The sequence below is a fragment of the Copadichromis virginalis genome, linkage group LG16 (genome assembly GCF_057382275.1).
Source record: "Copadichromis virginalis isolate Kocher_CV1m ecotype Utaka linkage group LG16, C_Virginalis_male_GT1.1, whole genome shotgun sequence".
NCBI classification, from domain to species: domain Eukaryota; kingdom Metazoa; phylum Chordata; class Actinopteri; order Cichliformes; family Cichlidae; genus Copadichromis; species Copadichromis virginalis.
In genome coordinates, this window is record NC_140633.1 from 1899248 (window position 1) to 1915924 (window position 16677).

Here is a 16677-nt window from a genome sequence, read left to right on the forward strand (position 1 = left end):
AGTTCCGGAATGCACCAAGGTTCGGGAATGTTCGGAATTCCGGAATGTTCAGAGTTCCGGAATGCACCAAGGTTCCGGAATGTTCGGAATTCCGGAATGTTTAGAGTTCCGGAATGCACCAAGGTTCCGGAATGTTCGGAATTCCGGAATGTTCAGAGTTCTGGAATGTTCAGAGTTCCGGAATGCACCAAGGTTCCGGAATGTTCGGAATTCCGGAATGTTTAGAGTTCCGGAATGCACCAAGGTTCCGGAATGTTCGGAATTCCGGAATGTTCAGAGTTCCGGAATGTTCAGAGTTCCGGAATGCACCAAGGTTCCGGAATGTTCGGAATTCCGGAATGTTCAGAGTTCCGGAATGTTCAGAGTTCCGGAATGTTCGGAATTCCGGAATGTTCGGAATTCCGGAATGTTCAGAGTTCCGGAATGTTCAGAGTTCCGGAATGCACCAAGGTTCCGGAATGTTAAGAGTTCCGGAATGCACCAAGGTTCCGGAATGTTCAGAGTTCCGGAATGCACAAAGGTTCCAGAATGTTCAGAGTTCCGGAATGTTCAGAGTTCCGGAATGCACCAAGGTTCCGGAATGTTCGGAATTCCGGAATGTTCAGAGTTCCGGAATGCACCAAGGTTCCGGAATGTTCGGAATTCCGGAATGTTCAGAGTTCCGGAATGCACCAAGGTTCCGGAATGTTCGGAATTCCGGAATGTTCAGAGTTCCGGAATGCACCAAGGTTCCGGAATGTTCGGAATTCCGGAATGTTCAGAGTTCCGGAATGCACCAAGGTTCCGGAATGCACAAAGGTTCCGGAATGTTCAGAGTTCCGGAATGTTCAGAGTTCCGGAATACACCAAGGTTCCGGAATGTTCGGAATTCCGGAATGTTCAGAGTTCCGGAATGCACCAAGGTTCCGGAATGTTCGGAATTCCGGAATGTTCAGCTTTCCGGAATGCACCAAGGTTCCGGAATGTTCGGAATTCCGGAATGTTCAGAGTTCCGGAATGCACCAAGGTTCCGGAATGTTCGGAATTCCGGAATGTTCAGAGTTCCGGAATGCACCAAGGTTCCGGAATGTTCGGAATTCCGGAATGTTCAGAGTTCCGGAATGCACCAAGGTTCCGGAATGTTCGGAATTCCGGAATGTTCAGCGTTCCGGAATGTACCAAGGTTCCGGAATGTTCGGAATTCCGGAATGTTCAGAGTTCCGGAATGCACCAAGGTTCCGGAATGTTCAGAGTTCCGGAATGTTCAGAGTTCCGGAATGCACCAAGGTTCCGGAATGTTCGGAATTCCGGAATGTTCAGAGTTCCGGAATGCACCAAGGTTCCGGAATGTTCGGAATTCCGGAATGTTCAGAGTTCCGGAATGTTCAGAGTTCCGGAATGCACCAAGGTTCCGGAATGTTCGGAATTCCGGAATGTTCAGAGTTCCGGAATGCACCAAGGTTCCGGAATGCACCAAGGTTCCGGAATGTTCGGAATTCCGGAATGTTCAGAGTTCCGGAATGCACCAAGGTTCCGGAATGTTCGGAATTCCGGAATGTTCAGAGTTCCGGAATGTTCAGAGTTCCGGAATGCACCAAGGTTCCGGAATGTTCGGAATTCCGGAATGTTCAGAGTTCCGGAATGCACCAAGGTTCCGGAATGTTCAGAGTTCTGGAATGCACCAAGGTTCCGGAATGTTCAGAGTTCCGGAATGCACCAAGGTTCCGGAATGCACAAAGGTTCCGGAATGTTCAGAGTTCCGGAATGTTCAGAGTTCCGGAATGCACCAATGTTCCGGAATGTTTGGAATTCCGGAATGTTCAGAGTTCCGGAATGTTCAGAGTTCCGGAATGCACCAAGGTTCCGGAATGTTCAGAGTTCCGGAATGCACCAAGGTTCCGGAATGTTCGGAATTCCGGAATGTTCAGAGTTCCGGAATGCACCAAGGTTCCGGAATGTTCGGAATTCCGGAATGTACCAAGGTTCCGGAATGTTCAGAGTTCCGGAATGCACCAAGGTTCGGGAATGTTCGGAATTCCGGAATGTTCAGTTCCGGAATGCACCAAGGTTCCGGAATGTTCGGAATTCCGGAATGTTTAGAGTTCCGGAATGCACCAAGGTTCCGGAATGTTCGGAATTCCGGAATGTTCAGAGTTCCGGAATGCACCAAGGTTCCGGAATGTTCGGAATTCCGGAATGTTCAGAGTTCCGGAATGCACCAAGGTTCCGGAATGTTCGGAATTCCGGAATGTTCAGAGTTCCGGAATGTTCAAGGTTCCGGAATGTTCGGAATTCCGGAATGTTCAGAGGTCCGGAATGCATCAAGGTTCCGGAATGTTCGGAATTCTGGAATGTTCAGAGTTCCGGAATGTTCAGAGTTCCGGAATGCACCAAGGTTCCGGAATGTTCGGAGTTCCGGAATGTTCAGAGTTCCGGAATGCACCAAGGTTCCGGAATGTTCGGAATTCCGGAATGTTCAGAGTTCCGGAATGCACCAAGGTTCCGGAATGTTCGGAATTCCGGAATGTTCAGAGTTCCGGAATGCACCAAGGTTCCGGAATGTTCGGAATTCCGGAATGTTCAGAGTTCCGGAATGTTCAAGGTTCCGGAATGTTCGGAATTCCGGAATGTTCAGAGTTCCGGAATGCATCAAGGTTCCGGAATGTTCGGAATTCTGGAATGTTCAGAGTTCCGGAATGTTCAGAGTTCCGGAATGCACCAAGGTTCCGGAATGTTCGGAATTCCGGAATGTTCAGAGTTCCGGAATGCACCAAGGTTCCGGAATGTTCGGAATTCCGGAATGTACCAAGGTTCCGGAATGTTCAGAGTTCCGGAATGCACCAAGGTTCCGGAATGTTCGGAATTCCGGAATGCACCAAGGTTCCGGAATGTTCGGAATTCCGGAATGTTCAGAGTTCCGGAATGTTCAAGGTTCCGGAATGTTCGGAATTCCGGAATGTTCAGAGTTCCGGAATGCATCAAGGTTCCGGAATGTTTGGAATTCCGGAATGTTCAGAGTTCCGGAATGTTCAGAGTTCCGGAATGCACCAAGGTTCTGGAATGTTCGGAATTCCGGAATGTTCAGAGTTCCGGAATGTTCAGAGTTCCGGAATGCACCAAGGTTCCGGAATGTTCAGAGTTCCGGAATGCACCAAGGTTCCGGAATGTTCGGAATTCCGGAATGCACCAAGGTTCCGGAATGTTCGGAATTCCGGAATGTTCGGAATTCCGGAATGTACCAAGGTTCCGGAATGTTCAGAGTTCCGGAATTCCGGAATGCACCAAGGTTCCGGAATGTTCGGAATTCCGGAATGTTCAGAGTTCCGGAATGCACCAAGGTTCCGGAATGCACAAAGGTTCCGGAATGTTCAGAGTTCCGGAATGTTCAGAGTTCCGGAATGCACCAACGTTCCGGAATGTTCGGAATTCCGGAATGTTCAGAGTTCCGGAATGCACCAAGGTTCCGGAATGTTCGGAATTCCGGAAGGTTCAGAGTTCCGGAATGTTCAGAGTTCCGGAATGCACCAAGGTTCCGGAATGTTCGGAATTCCGGAATGTTCAGAGTTCCGGAATGCACCAAGGTTCCGGAATGTTCGGAATTCCGGAATGTTCAGAGTTCCGGAATGTTCGGAATTCCGGAATGTACCAAGGTTCCGGAATGTTCGGAATTCCGGAATGCACAAAGGTTCCGGAATGTTCGGAATTCCGGAATGTACCAAGGTTCCGGAATGTTCGGAATTCCGGAATGTTCGGAATTCCAGAATGTACCAAGTTTCCGGAATGTTCGGAATTCCGGAATGTACCAAGGTTCCGGAATGTTCGGAATTCCGGAATGTACCAAGGTTCCGGAATGCACAAAGGTTCCGGAATGTTCAGAGTTCCGGAATGTTCGGAGTTCCGGAATGTTCGGAGTTCCGGAATGTTCAGAGTTCCGGAATGCACCAAAGTTCCGGAATGCACAAAGGTTCCGGAACCCGGAATGTTCGGAATTCTGGAATGTTCAGAGTTCCGGAATGTTCGGAATTCCGGAATGTTCGGAATTCCGGAATGTTCAGAGTTCCGGAATGCACCAAAGTTCCGGAATGCACAAAGGTTCCGGAATGTTCGGAATTCCAGAATGTACCAAGGTTCCGGAATGTTCGGAATTCCGGAATGCACAAAGGTTCCGGAATGTTCGGAATTCCGGAATGTTCAGAGTTCCCGAATGCACCAAGGTTCCGGAATGTTCGGAATTCCGGAATGTTCAGAGTTCCGGAATGTTCAGAGTTCCGGAATGCACAAAGGTTCCGGAATGTTCGGAATTCCGGAATGTTCAGAGTTCCGGAATGCACCAAGGTTCCGGAATGTTCAGAGTTCCGGAATGCACCAAGGTTCCGGAATGTTCGGAATTCCGGAATGTTCAGAGTTCCGGAATGCACCAAGGTTCCGGAATGTTCGGAATTCCGGAATGTTCAGAGTTCCGGAATGTTCAGAGTTCCGGAATGCACCAAATTTCCGGAATGCACAAAGGTTCCGGAATGTTCGGAATTCCAGAATGTACCAAGGTTCCGGAATGTTCGGAATTCCGGAATGCACAAAGGTTCCGGAATGTTCGGAATTCCGGAATGTTCAGAGTTCCCGAATGCACCAAGGTTCCGGAATGTTCGGAATTCCGGAATGTACCAAGGTTCCGGAATGTTCGGAATTCTGGAATGTTCAGAGTTCCGGAATGTTCAGAGTTCCGGAATGCACCAAGGTTCCGGAATGTTCGGAATTCCGGAATGTACCAAGGTTCCGGAATGTTCGGAATTCTGGAATGTTCAGAGTTCCGGAATGTTCAGAGTTCCGGAATGCACCAAGGTTCCGGAATGTTCGGAATTCCGGAATGTTCAGAGTTCCGGAATGTTCGGAATTCCGGAATGTTCGGAATTCCGGAATGTACCAAGGTTCCGGAATGTTCGGAATTCCGGAATGTACCAAGGTTCCGGAATGTTCGGAATTCCGGAATGTACCAAGTTTCCGGAATGTTCGGAATTCCGGAATGTACCAAGGTTCCGGAATGCACAAAGGTTCCGGAATGTTCAGAGTTCCGGAATGTTCGGAATTCCGGAATGTTCAGAGTTCCGGAATGTTCAGAGTTCCGGAATGCACCAAAGTTCCGGAATGCACAAAGGTTCCGGAACCCGGAATGTTCGGAATTCTGGAATGTTCAGAGTTCCGGAATGCACAAAGGTTCCGGAATGTTCGGAATTCCGGAATGTTCAGAGTTCCGGAATGCACCAAGGTTCCGGAATGTTCGGAATTCCGGAATGTTCAGAGTTCCGGAATGCACCAAGGTTCCGGAATGTTCGGAATTCCGGAATGTTCAGAGTTCCGGAATGCACCAAAGTTCCGGAATGCACAAAGGTTCCGGAATGTTCGGAATTCCAGAATGTACCAAGGTTCCGGAATGTTCGGAATTCCGGAATGCACAAAGGTTCCGGAATGTTCGGAATTCCGGAATGTTCAGAGTTCCCGAATGCACCAAGGTTCCGGAATGTTCGGAATTCCGGAATGTACCAAGGTTCCGGAATGTTCGGAATTCTGGAATGTTCAGAGTTCCGGAATGTTCAGAGTTCCGGAATGCACCAAGGTTCCGGAATGTTCGGAATTCCGGAATGTACCAAGGTTCCGGAATGTTCGGAATTCTGGAATGTTCAGAGTTCCGGAATGTTCAGAGTTCCGGAATGCACCAAGGTTCCGGAATGTTCGGAATTCCGGAATGTTCAGAGTTCCGGAATGTTCGGAATTCCGGAATGTTCGGAATTCCGGAATGTACCAAGGTTCCGGAATGTTCGGAATTCCGGAATGTACCAAGGTTCCGGAATGTTCGGAATTCCGGAATGTACCAAGTTTCCGGAATGTTCGGAATTCCGGAATGTACCAAGGTTCCGGAATGCACAAAGGTTCCGGAATGTTCAGAGTTCCGGAATGTTCGGAATTCCGGAATGTTCAGAGTTCCGGAATGTTCAGAGTTCCGGAATGCACCAAAGTTCCGGAATGCACAAAGGTTCCGGAACCCGGAATGTTCGGAATTCTGGAATGTTCAGAGTTCCGGAATGTTCGGAATTCCGGAATGTTCGGAATTCCGGAATGTTCAGAGTTCCGGAATGCACCAAAGTTCCGGAATGCACAAAGGTTCCGGAATGTTCGGAATTCCAGAATGTACCAAGGTTCCGGAATGTTCGGAATTCCGGAATGCACAAAGGTTCCGGAATGTTCGGAATTCCGGAATGTTCAGAGTTCCGGAATGCACCAAGGTTCCGGAATGTTCGGAATTCCGGAATGTTCAGAGTTCCGGAATGTACAGAGTTCCGGAATGCACCAAGGTTCCGGAATGTTCGGAATTCCGGAATGTTCAGAGTTCCGGAATGCACCAAGGTTCCGGAATGTTCAGAGTTCCGGAATGCACAAAAGGTTCCGGAATGCACCAAGGTTCCGGAATGTTCAGAGTTCCGGAATGCACCAAGGTTCCGGAATGCACCAAGGTTCCGGAATGTTCAGAGTTCCGGAATGCACCAAGGTTCCGGAATGTACCAAGGTTCCGGAATGTTCAGAGTTCCGGAATGTTCAGAGTTCCGGAATGCACCAAGGTTCCGGAATGTTCGGAATTCCGGAATGTTCAGAGTTCCGGAATGCACCAAGGTTCCGGAATGTTCAGAGTTCCGGAATGCACCAAGGTTCCGGAATGTTCGGAATTCCGGAATGTTCAGAGTTCCGGAATGCACCAAGGTTCCGGAATGTTCGGAATTCCGGAATGTTCAGAGTTCCGGAATGTTCGGAATTCCGGAATGTTCAGAGTTCCGGAATGTTCAGAGTTCCGGAATGTTCAGAGTTCCGGAATGCACCAAGGTTCCGGAATGTTTGGAATTCCGGAATGTTCAGAGTTCCGGAATGTTCAGAGTTCCGGAATGCACCAAGGTTCCGGAATGTTCGGAATTCCGGAATGTTCAGAGTTCCGGAATGTTCAGAGTTCCGGAATGCACCAAGGTTCCGGAATGTTAAGAGTTCCGGAATGCACAGAGGTTCCGGAATGTTCAGAGTTCCGGAATGCACCAAGGTTCCGGAATGCACCAAGGTTCCGGAATGTTCGGAATTCCGGAATGTTCAGAGTTCCGGAATGCACCAAGGTTCCGGAATGTTCAGAGTTCCGGAATGCACCAAGGTTCCGGAATGTTCGGAATTCCGGAATGTTCAGAGTTCCGGAATGTTCGGAATTCCGGAATGTTCGGAATTCCGGAATGTACCAAGGTTCCGGAATGTTCAGAGTTCCGGAATGCACCAAGGTTCCGGAATGTTCGGAATTCCGGAATGTACCAAGGTTCTGGAATGTTCAGAGTTCCGGAATGCACCAAGGTTCCGGAATGTTCGGAATTCCGGAATGTTCAGAGTTCCGGAATGTTCAGAGTTCCGGAATGCACCAAGGTTCCGGAATGTTAAGAGTTCCGGAATGCACAGAGGTTCCGGAATGTTCAGAGTTCCGGAATGCACCAAGGTTCCGGAATGCACCAAGGTTCCGGAATGTTCGGAATTCCGGAATGTTCAGAGTTCCGGAATGCACCAAGGTTCCGGAATGTTCAGAGTTCCGGAATGCACCAAGGTTCCGGAATGTTCGGAATTCCGGAATGTTCAGAGTTCCGGAATGTTCGGAATTCCGGAATGTTCGGAATTCCGGAATGTACCAAGGTTCCGGAATGTTCAGAGTTCCGGAATGCACCAAGGTTCCGGAATGTTCGGAATTCCGGAATGTTCAGAGTTCCGGAATGCACCAAGGTTCCCACCAGGCGTGTGAAAGAAAGAAGAAAAGAAGAAAAAACCCGGACCGGGCCGCCTGGCCACCCTTTGTGCGGGTGTCCGCTCCCCAGGCTCCGAAAGCCTTGCCAGCCCTTGTGATGGGGTGGCACCGCCCACCAGGCGTGTGAAAGAAAGAAGAAAAGAAGAAAAAACCCGGACCGGGCCGCCTGGCCACCCTTTGTGCGGGTGTCCGCTCCCCAGGCTCCGAAAGCCTTGCCAGCCCTTGTGATGGGGTGGCACCGCCCACCAGGCGTGTGAAAGAAAGAAGAAAAGAAGAAAAAACCCGGACCGGGCCGCCTGGCCACCCTTTGTGAGGGTGTCCGCTCCCCAGGCTCCGAAAGCCTTGCCAGCCCTTGTGATCGGGTGGCACCGCCCACCAGGCGTGTGAAAGAAAGAAGAAAAGAAGAAAAAACCCGGACCGGGCCGCCTGGCCACCCTTTGTGAGGGTGTCCGCTCCCCAGGCTCCGAAAGCCTTGCCAGCCCTTGTGATCGGGTGGCACCGCCCACCAGGCGTGTGAAAGAAAGAAGAAAAGAAGAAAAAACCCGGACCGGGCCGCCTGGCCACCCTTTGTGAGGGTGTCCGCTCCCCAGGCTACGAAAGCCTTGCCAGCCCTTGTGATGGGGTGGCACCGCCCACCAGGCGTGTGAAAGAAAGAAGAAAAGAAGAAAAAACCCGGACCGGGCCGCCTGGCCACCCTTTGTGCGGGTGTCCGCTCCCCAGGCTCCGAAAGCCTTGCCAGCCCTTGTGATCGGGTGGCACCGCCCACCAGGCGTGTGAAAGAAAGAAGAAAAGAAGAAAAAACCCGGACCGGGCTGCCTGGCCACCCTTTGTGTGGGTGTCCGCTCCCCAGGCTCCGAAAGCCTTGCCAGCCCTTGTGATCGGGTGGCACCGCCCACCAGGCGTGTGAAAGAAAGAAGAAAAGAAGAAAAAACCCGGACCGGGCCGCCTGGCCACCCTTTGTGAGGGTGTCCGCTCCCCAGGCTCCGAAAGCCTTGCCAGCCCTTGTGATCGGGTGGCACCGCCCACCAGGCGTGTGAAAGAAAGAAGAAAAGAAGAAAAAACCCGGATCGGGCCGCCTGGCCACCCTTTGTGCGGGTGTCTGCTCCCCAGGCTCCGAAAGCCTTGCCAGCTCTTGTGATCGGGTGGCACCGCCCACCAGGCGTGTGAAAGAAAGAAGAAAAGAAGAAAAAACCCGGACCGGGCCGCCTGGCCACCCTTTGTGCGGGTGTCCGCTCCCCAGGCTCCGAAAGCCTTGCCAGCCCTTGTGATGGGGTGGCACCGCCCACCAGGCGTGTGAAAGAAAGAAGAAAAGAAGAAAAAACCCGGACCGGGCCGCCTGGCCACCCTTTGTGCGGGTGTCCGCTCCCCAGGCTCCAAAAGCCTTGCCAGCCCTTGTGATCGGGTGGCACCGCCCACCAGGCGTGTGAAAGAAAGAAGAAAAGAAGAAAAAACCCGGACCGGGCCGCCTGGCCACCCTTTGTGAGGGTGTCCGCTCCCCAGGCTCCGAAAGCCTTGCCAGCCCTTGTGATCGGGTGGCACCGCCCACCAGGCGTGTGAAAGAAAGAAGAAAAGAAGAAAAAACCCAGACCGGGCCGCCTGGCCACCCTTTGTGAGGGTGTCCGCTCCCCAGGCTACGAAAGCCTTGCCAGCCCTTGTGATCGGGTGGCACCGCCCACCAGGCGTGTGAAAGAAAGAAGAAAAGAAGAAAAAACCCGGATCGGGCCGCCTGGCCACCCTTGCTGCATTCCGGAACTCTGAACATTCCGGAATTCCGAACATTCCGGAACCTTGATGCATTCCGGAACTCTGAACATTCCGGAACCTTGGTACATTCCGGAATTCCGAACATTCCGGAACCTTGGTACATTCCGGAACTCCGAACATTCCGGAATTCCGAACATTCCGGAACCTTTGTGCATTCCGGAACCTTGGTGCATTCCGGAACTCTGAACATTCCGGAATTCCGAACATTCCGGAATTCCGAACATTCGGAACCTTGGTGCATTCCGGAACTCTGAACACCCCGGAACCTTGGTGCATTCCGGAATTCCGAACATTCCGGAATTCCGAACATTCCGGAATGCACAAAGGTTCCGGAGTGTTCAGAGTTCCGGAATGTTCAGAGTTCCGGAATGCACCAAGGTTCCGGAATGTTCGGAATTCCGGAATGTACCAAGGTTCCGGAATGTTCAGAGTTCCGGAATGCACCAAGGTTCCGGAATGCACAAAGGTTCCGGAATGTTCAGAGTTCCGGAATGCACCAAGGTTCCGGAATGTTCGGAATTCCGGAATGTTCAGAGTTCCGGAATGCACCAAGGTTCCGGAATGCACAAAGGTTCCGGAATGTTCAGAGTTCCGGAATGTTCAGAGTTCCGGAATGCACCAAGGTTCCGGAATGTTCAGAGTTCCGGAATGCACCAAGGTTCCGGAATGTTCAGAGTTCCGGAATGTTCAGAGTTCCGGAATGTATCAAGGTTCCGGAATGTTCGGAATTCCGGAATGAACCAAGGTTCTGGAATGTTCAGAGTTCCGGAATGCATCAAGGTTCCGGAATGTTCGGAATTCCGGAATGTTCAGAGTTCCGGAATGCAGCAAGGTTCCGGAATGTTCGGAATTCCGGAATGTTCAGAGTTCCGGAATGCACCAAGGTTCCGGAATGTTCGGAATTCCGGAATGAACCAAGGTTCTGGAATGTTCAGAGTCCCGGAATGCATCAAGGTTCCGGAATGTTCGGAATTCCGGAATGTTCAGAGTTCCGGAATGCACCAAGGTTCCGGAATGTTCGGAATTCCGGAATGAACCAAGGTTCTGGAATGTTCAGAGTTCCGGAATGCATCAAGGTTCCGGAATGTTCGGAATTCCGGAATGTTCAGAGTTCCGGAATGCACCAAGTTTCCGGAATGTTCGGAATTCCGGAATGTTCGGAATTCCGGAATTCCGAACATTCCGGAATGCACAAAGGTTCCGGAATGTTCAGAGTTCCGGAATGCACCAAGGTTCCGGAATGTTCGGAATTCCGGAATGTTCGGAATTCCGGAATGCACCAAGGTTCCGGAATGTTCGGAATTCCGGAATGTTCAGAGTTCCGGAATGTACCAAGGTTCCGGAATTCAGAGTTCCGGAATGCACCAAGGTTCCGGAATGCACCAAGGTTCCGGAATGTTCGGAATTCCGGAATGTTCAGAGTTCCGGAATGCACCAAAGTTCCGGACTTTTCAGAGTTCCGGAATGCACCAAGGTTCCGGAATGTTCGGAATTCCGGAATGTTCAGAATTCCGGAATTCCGAACATTCCAAAATGTGGGGTGTGGGGTGACCCAAGGGGAGGAGCCGTATAACGTCACAAAAAGGGAGGTAAGCCTGTGTTCTAGGATAATGGCAAATGGAAAATAGCCCTAAGTCTTGTGCTCAAAATAGAAGGAGAGAGATGTGAGCAGCAACTGGAACAACTGCAAACCGAGGCAGAGAAACGTTCAATTAACTGGAGAATTAACCAACAAATCAAGAAAATACAGCAAACTCATGCAAAGTGTTGCAAGTGGATGTTCTTGTGGAACGGAGCATCTTCCTGGATGGAGGAGGATGACACAGCTGAAACAGAAGATATGGAGAGCATAGTGGAGGCTTTGAAACAACGGAAAAAGCAAAATAAGAAGCTGGAAGACCAAATGAAGAACTGGATTCCAAAACCAGGAGATGCTAACAAGTATCACACAGCAGAGATACTTCCTTGGGCCACATTAACATCTAATGCTGTAGGACGACAACATGTCATGCCTGTAATGACCCTTAGGGGAGGACAAGTTCAGGGCCCAAATGGACAGACTGCAGTGGTTGTAGGAGGAGTAGCTGATGTTGAATACACCAGGGTACCACTGGTGTTTCATAATGAAGGGCCTATGACAGTTAAATGTCAGTCCCTGAGTGGGAGTAGGGAAGGTGAGCATCGGGCATGGTTTCGCTCAGCGGTGCTGGCAGGGCTGCCAAACCAGGTCATAGAAGATCTACAGAAAAATCCAGATTTTGCCGTAGCAGATTCGGTGCAGTGGGAAAGACACGTCTCACATCGTTTACAGCTGGAGCAGGACAGGGCGAACAAGCAGAAAAAAGAGTTGGGGGAGGCACAAGCGTCTCTGCTCAAACTACAGTTGGCGGAGGCCAGAAACAAAGCCTGCGAAAAGAAAAAAGAGGAAAAAGAAAAAACAGAAAAAATGATGATAGTTGCGACCCAGCCTGGTCCTGGGCCTGAATGGCCAGATAGTGGCCCGGGTCCCTGCACTAATGACGGATGGCCCGCCAATGCACCAAGGCAGAACCAACCCACAGGGAATTGGGGAACCGGTGGATCGTACAGAGGGCGTGGTGGCTCAGCGGAGGGAGTACTAAGAGCTCGTAACACGGGGAATCTCAGCAGTGTGCCTTGGAATGTCTGTTGGAGGTGTGGAGCAGAGGGTCATTGGAGCAGAAATTGCCCAGAACGTCGTCAGAACAATCAAAGAAGAGGCTACCAATCCCAGGCACGTGGAGCTCCAAGAGCAAGAGATGGCTATAGGGGAGCATATCAGGCCCCAAACCCGAGTGCAGCACCAGCCGCGCAGTATCCAGTGTCTGACTGGAGGGAGGACCAGTACTGAAGGGACCCGGAGGGACCAAACAGCATGGAAATGGCAGATCCCATGCTGTCAATGACTGTAGAAGGGACAGAATTGCCCTTCTTAGTGGACACTGGAGCAACCTATTCAACCTTGAGAGCAGCACCAGACAGTGCAAAGTTGTCCTGCCACACAGTGAACGTGGTGTGTTGTGCGCTCTGCTGAGAAGGTGATTGGCTGCAGACTCCCATCTTTGCAGGACCTGTACACCTCCAGGACATTGCGGCGTGCAGCTCGGATCTCAGCTGACCCTTCTCACCCTGGACACAGTCTGTTTGACCTGCTCCCCTCAGGCAGGAGGCTCCGGTCCATTCGCACCAGAACCTCTCGCCATAAGAACAGTTTCTTCCCCTCTGCTGTTGGACACATGAACAATAACCATATGACTGTTCCCGCCACTAACACATGACCCTACGCTGTGTCACTGCACCATTCCATGTTTGGCACTGATCACCACCTGCACTCATGTATATATCTTTCCACGTAGCACTCTATTCTTATTCTCATGTATATATCTCATGTATATCTCATGCACATATCTTTCTACGTAGCACTTTTAATTCTTATTCCTACTTTTATTTTTTCATGTCTATTTAAGTGCTATTTATGACACTATGTTTGCACTGAAGCACCGCAGCAATTTCCTAATGTTGTAAACCTGCTCAACATTTGGCAATAAACCCTTTCTGATTCTGATTCTGATTCTGATTTTCCGGGATCCCAATCACTCTGCCAGTGACTGACCCAGCTTTGACAAAGCTGGGCAAGCAGACTTTGAAACACAACTATGTGGTGTCATCGCAAGCGCCAGTAAATCTCATGGGCAGGCACCTGCTCGTGAAGTTGGGCGCTACAATCACATGTTCAGCAGATGGATTATCTGTGACTTTGCCAGGGGGCCAGCATTTCCCGTGCCTGGGAACAAATTCAAAGACTCAATATCTGCTTCAAGACTGTGAGAGAGCAAAAGCCGACATGTACTGGGGGAGAGTAGTGAAAGAGGATGTTCTGAGGCAATTTCAGTTGTGGAGACCCTTGATAATGAGCTTGGCAGTTTACCTCCCTCCGCGCGAACCCTACCAAGTCAATCTGTTTTATGATAAAGATAGTGACGACACCTATCGTGAATTATTTCAGTCTGATCTTGAGGGTCAGACGTGAAGACCCTGGAAAGGCTCATCCTGGACCAGCTGCGACCCATAGTAAGACCACATCTGGATCCCCTTCAGTTCGCTTATCAGCCTCGTCTCGGAACAGAGGACGCCATCATCTACCTGCTCAATCGTGTCTACACCCATCTGGACCAGCCGGCGAGCACTGTGAGGGTCATGTTTTTTGACTTTTCCAGTGCTTTCAACACCATCAGGCCGACCCTCCTGGGTGATAAGTTAGCAGCGATGCAGGTGGATGCTTCTCTGGTGTCCTGGATTGTTGATTACCTGACAGGAAGACCACAATATGTACGTCTCCCACAGTGTGTGTCTGACAAGGTGATTAGCAACACAGGGGCACCACAGGGGACTGTCCTCTCCCCCTTCCTCTTCACCCTCTACACCACAGACTTCAGCCACTGCACAGAGACCTGCCATCTTCAGAAGTTTTCTGATGACTCTGCGGTGGTTGGATGCATCAGCAGGGATGATGAGACAGAGTACCGGGCTGTGGTCGACTCCTTTGTCACGTGGTGTGAGCAGAATCATCTGCAGCTCAACGTGGCAAAGACCAAGGAACTGATCGTGGACTTCAGGAAGACCAGGAAACACTTGACCCCTGTTTCAATCCAGGGGATCAGTGTTGACATTGTGGAGGACTATAAATACCTTGGAGTACACATTGACAATAAACTGGACTGGGCTAAAAACACCACAGCACTTTACAGGAAGGGCCAGAGTCGTCTCTATTTTTTGAGGCGACTGAGGTCCTTCAACATCTGCCAGAAAATGCTGAGGATTTTCTATGAGTCTGTGGTGGCCAGTGCGATCCTCTATGCTGTTGCATGCTGGGGGAGCAGGCTGAGGGTCGCAGATGCCAACAGACTTAATAAACTGATCCGTAAGGCCAGCAATGTTGTGGGGATGGAGCTGGACTCCCTCAAGGTGGTGTCGGAGAGGCGGATGCTGTCCAAGATAAAGACAATGTTGGATAACACCTCCCACCCACTCCATGACATGTTGGTCAGTCACAGGAGCTCGTTCAGTGAGAGACTGAGATTACCGAAAAGCACCACTGAACGACACAGGAAATCATTCCTGCCTGTGGCCATCTCCCTGTACAACGCATCCACTTAACACACTGTTTGCTGCTACAACTACACGTTTCTTTTCCAAATATTTATTTATAAGTGACTTATGTATGTATGTATGTATGTATATATATGTATATATTGTACTATTCTTAGTTAGCGTATTGTCTGTCTTGTCTTAATGTTGGTTTAAAATGGAGCACTGTAACAAAAAAATAATTTCCCCCAGGGATCAATAAAGTATTCTGATTCTGATTCTGAATGTGCAAACACATGACATCTACATCGGACCAGAAGGTGTTGTCAGGGTCCTGGGTCTCCTGACCCAGCGTTTTAGTTCTTTGTGATTTTTGTATTATTGTACTTGGTGTGAGTTTCTAGTTTCGATCCCTTGCCCTTCATGTTTCTCTATGTCCCCTCTGTTCTGTGTAAGTCTGTGTCTGCATGTTTGAGTTCCCCTCTGTGCCTCTCGGTTCTTAGAGTCCTCTGCCTTATGGTTTATGTCTCTGTGTTTCTTAGTTGCTGTCTCCACTGTGTCAAGTTCGCGTCTCTGTGTGATCCTTCCTGTTTTACTTTGAAGGTCCGTGACTTATGTGAATGTGTCCTGCCTTGCTTGTCTCGTCAGTTCTAATTTCCCCCAGCTGTGCTCTCCTTCTGTGTCTCATTCTCCTCATTACTTCCCAGTGTATTTAGACCCTGTGTTTCTCTGTGTCAGTGTGGCGTCGTACCCTCAACAAGCTGTGTGTGTTTTGCCTCCGTGTTACCAGTGTTTTGTTTCCAGTTCCAGTTCAGTGTTTTCTGCTTCAGTGTTTTAGTCCACCAGCGTTTTTGTTTGTCTTTTGATGCCTTTAGTTAGTAAGAGGGTTTCCAGCAATAAAGCTGCGCTTTAAGTTGAACTTCTGTGTCTGAGTCCTGCATTTTGGATCCACCACTCCTGCTTGCACGCCTGCCACACAGCCAACCATGACAGGTGTAGCCGCGGCTGTGAAATTAACTGATGAACAACTGCTTTGGTACAATGTGGAAGAAAATTCAACCCCTCACATTACATTGGCGATCCACCAAGGTCATGGTGCAGGTGATCTAGGTCCGATGGTCAGGCGAGCACTGGACGACACAGGGTGGCAAAGAACCCAAATTCCTAACTTATCTTATGCTCGAAATTGTAAAACCTATCGCATAACTTGTGCCTGTGATGATACAGTGATCTTGGAACATAAAGAAATTTCAAAAACACATGGTGAGGAGAGAGTAGATCATCCTCACGCAGTTGCTGGACTGTCAAATCTGCCCGACAGTCTATGGTCAAAAGGGCCCACGGACGTTGGCCTAGCTAAGTGTCCTCCTGTTTTGTTCCAGCTCAAGTCACACACACCAATCAATAGACCACAGTATAAACACAAACCTGAAGCAGAGGAAGGAATTACAGAAACAATAGAAGGCCTGTTAAGGGCCGGGGTGTTAGAGCCCTCTCCCTCACTGTGGAACACAACAATTCTACCAGTGGAGAAACATGGAACAGGAAGATACCACATGGCACATGACTTGAGAGCCATTAATGAAATATTACTCTCCACCACTGCACCAGTACCAAATCCATACACAGCTTTATCAGCTATCACATGTGGCCAAAAGTGGTTCACGTGCATTGACCTGGCAAATGCATTCTTTTGTCTTCCTCTGCATGAGTCACTCAGAGACATTTTTTCATTCACATACAGAGGCCAACAACTCAGATACACACGGTTGACACAAGGCTTTGCACTTTCTCCAGGCATTTTAATCAGGTGCTCAACGACACCCTGTCGTCATGTAATTTGCCTGATGATTGTACATTAATACAATATGTTGATGATCTTCTCATTGCAGCCCGTCAGCAGCGGATTGTACAGCGGCGTCGTTCGTTGTGTTGAATAGGTTGGCGGAGTGCGGCTTTAAAGTAAGTAAAGACAAGCTGCAGTTAGTTTGCCCTGAAGTGACCTTTTTGGGCCG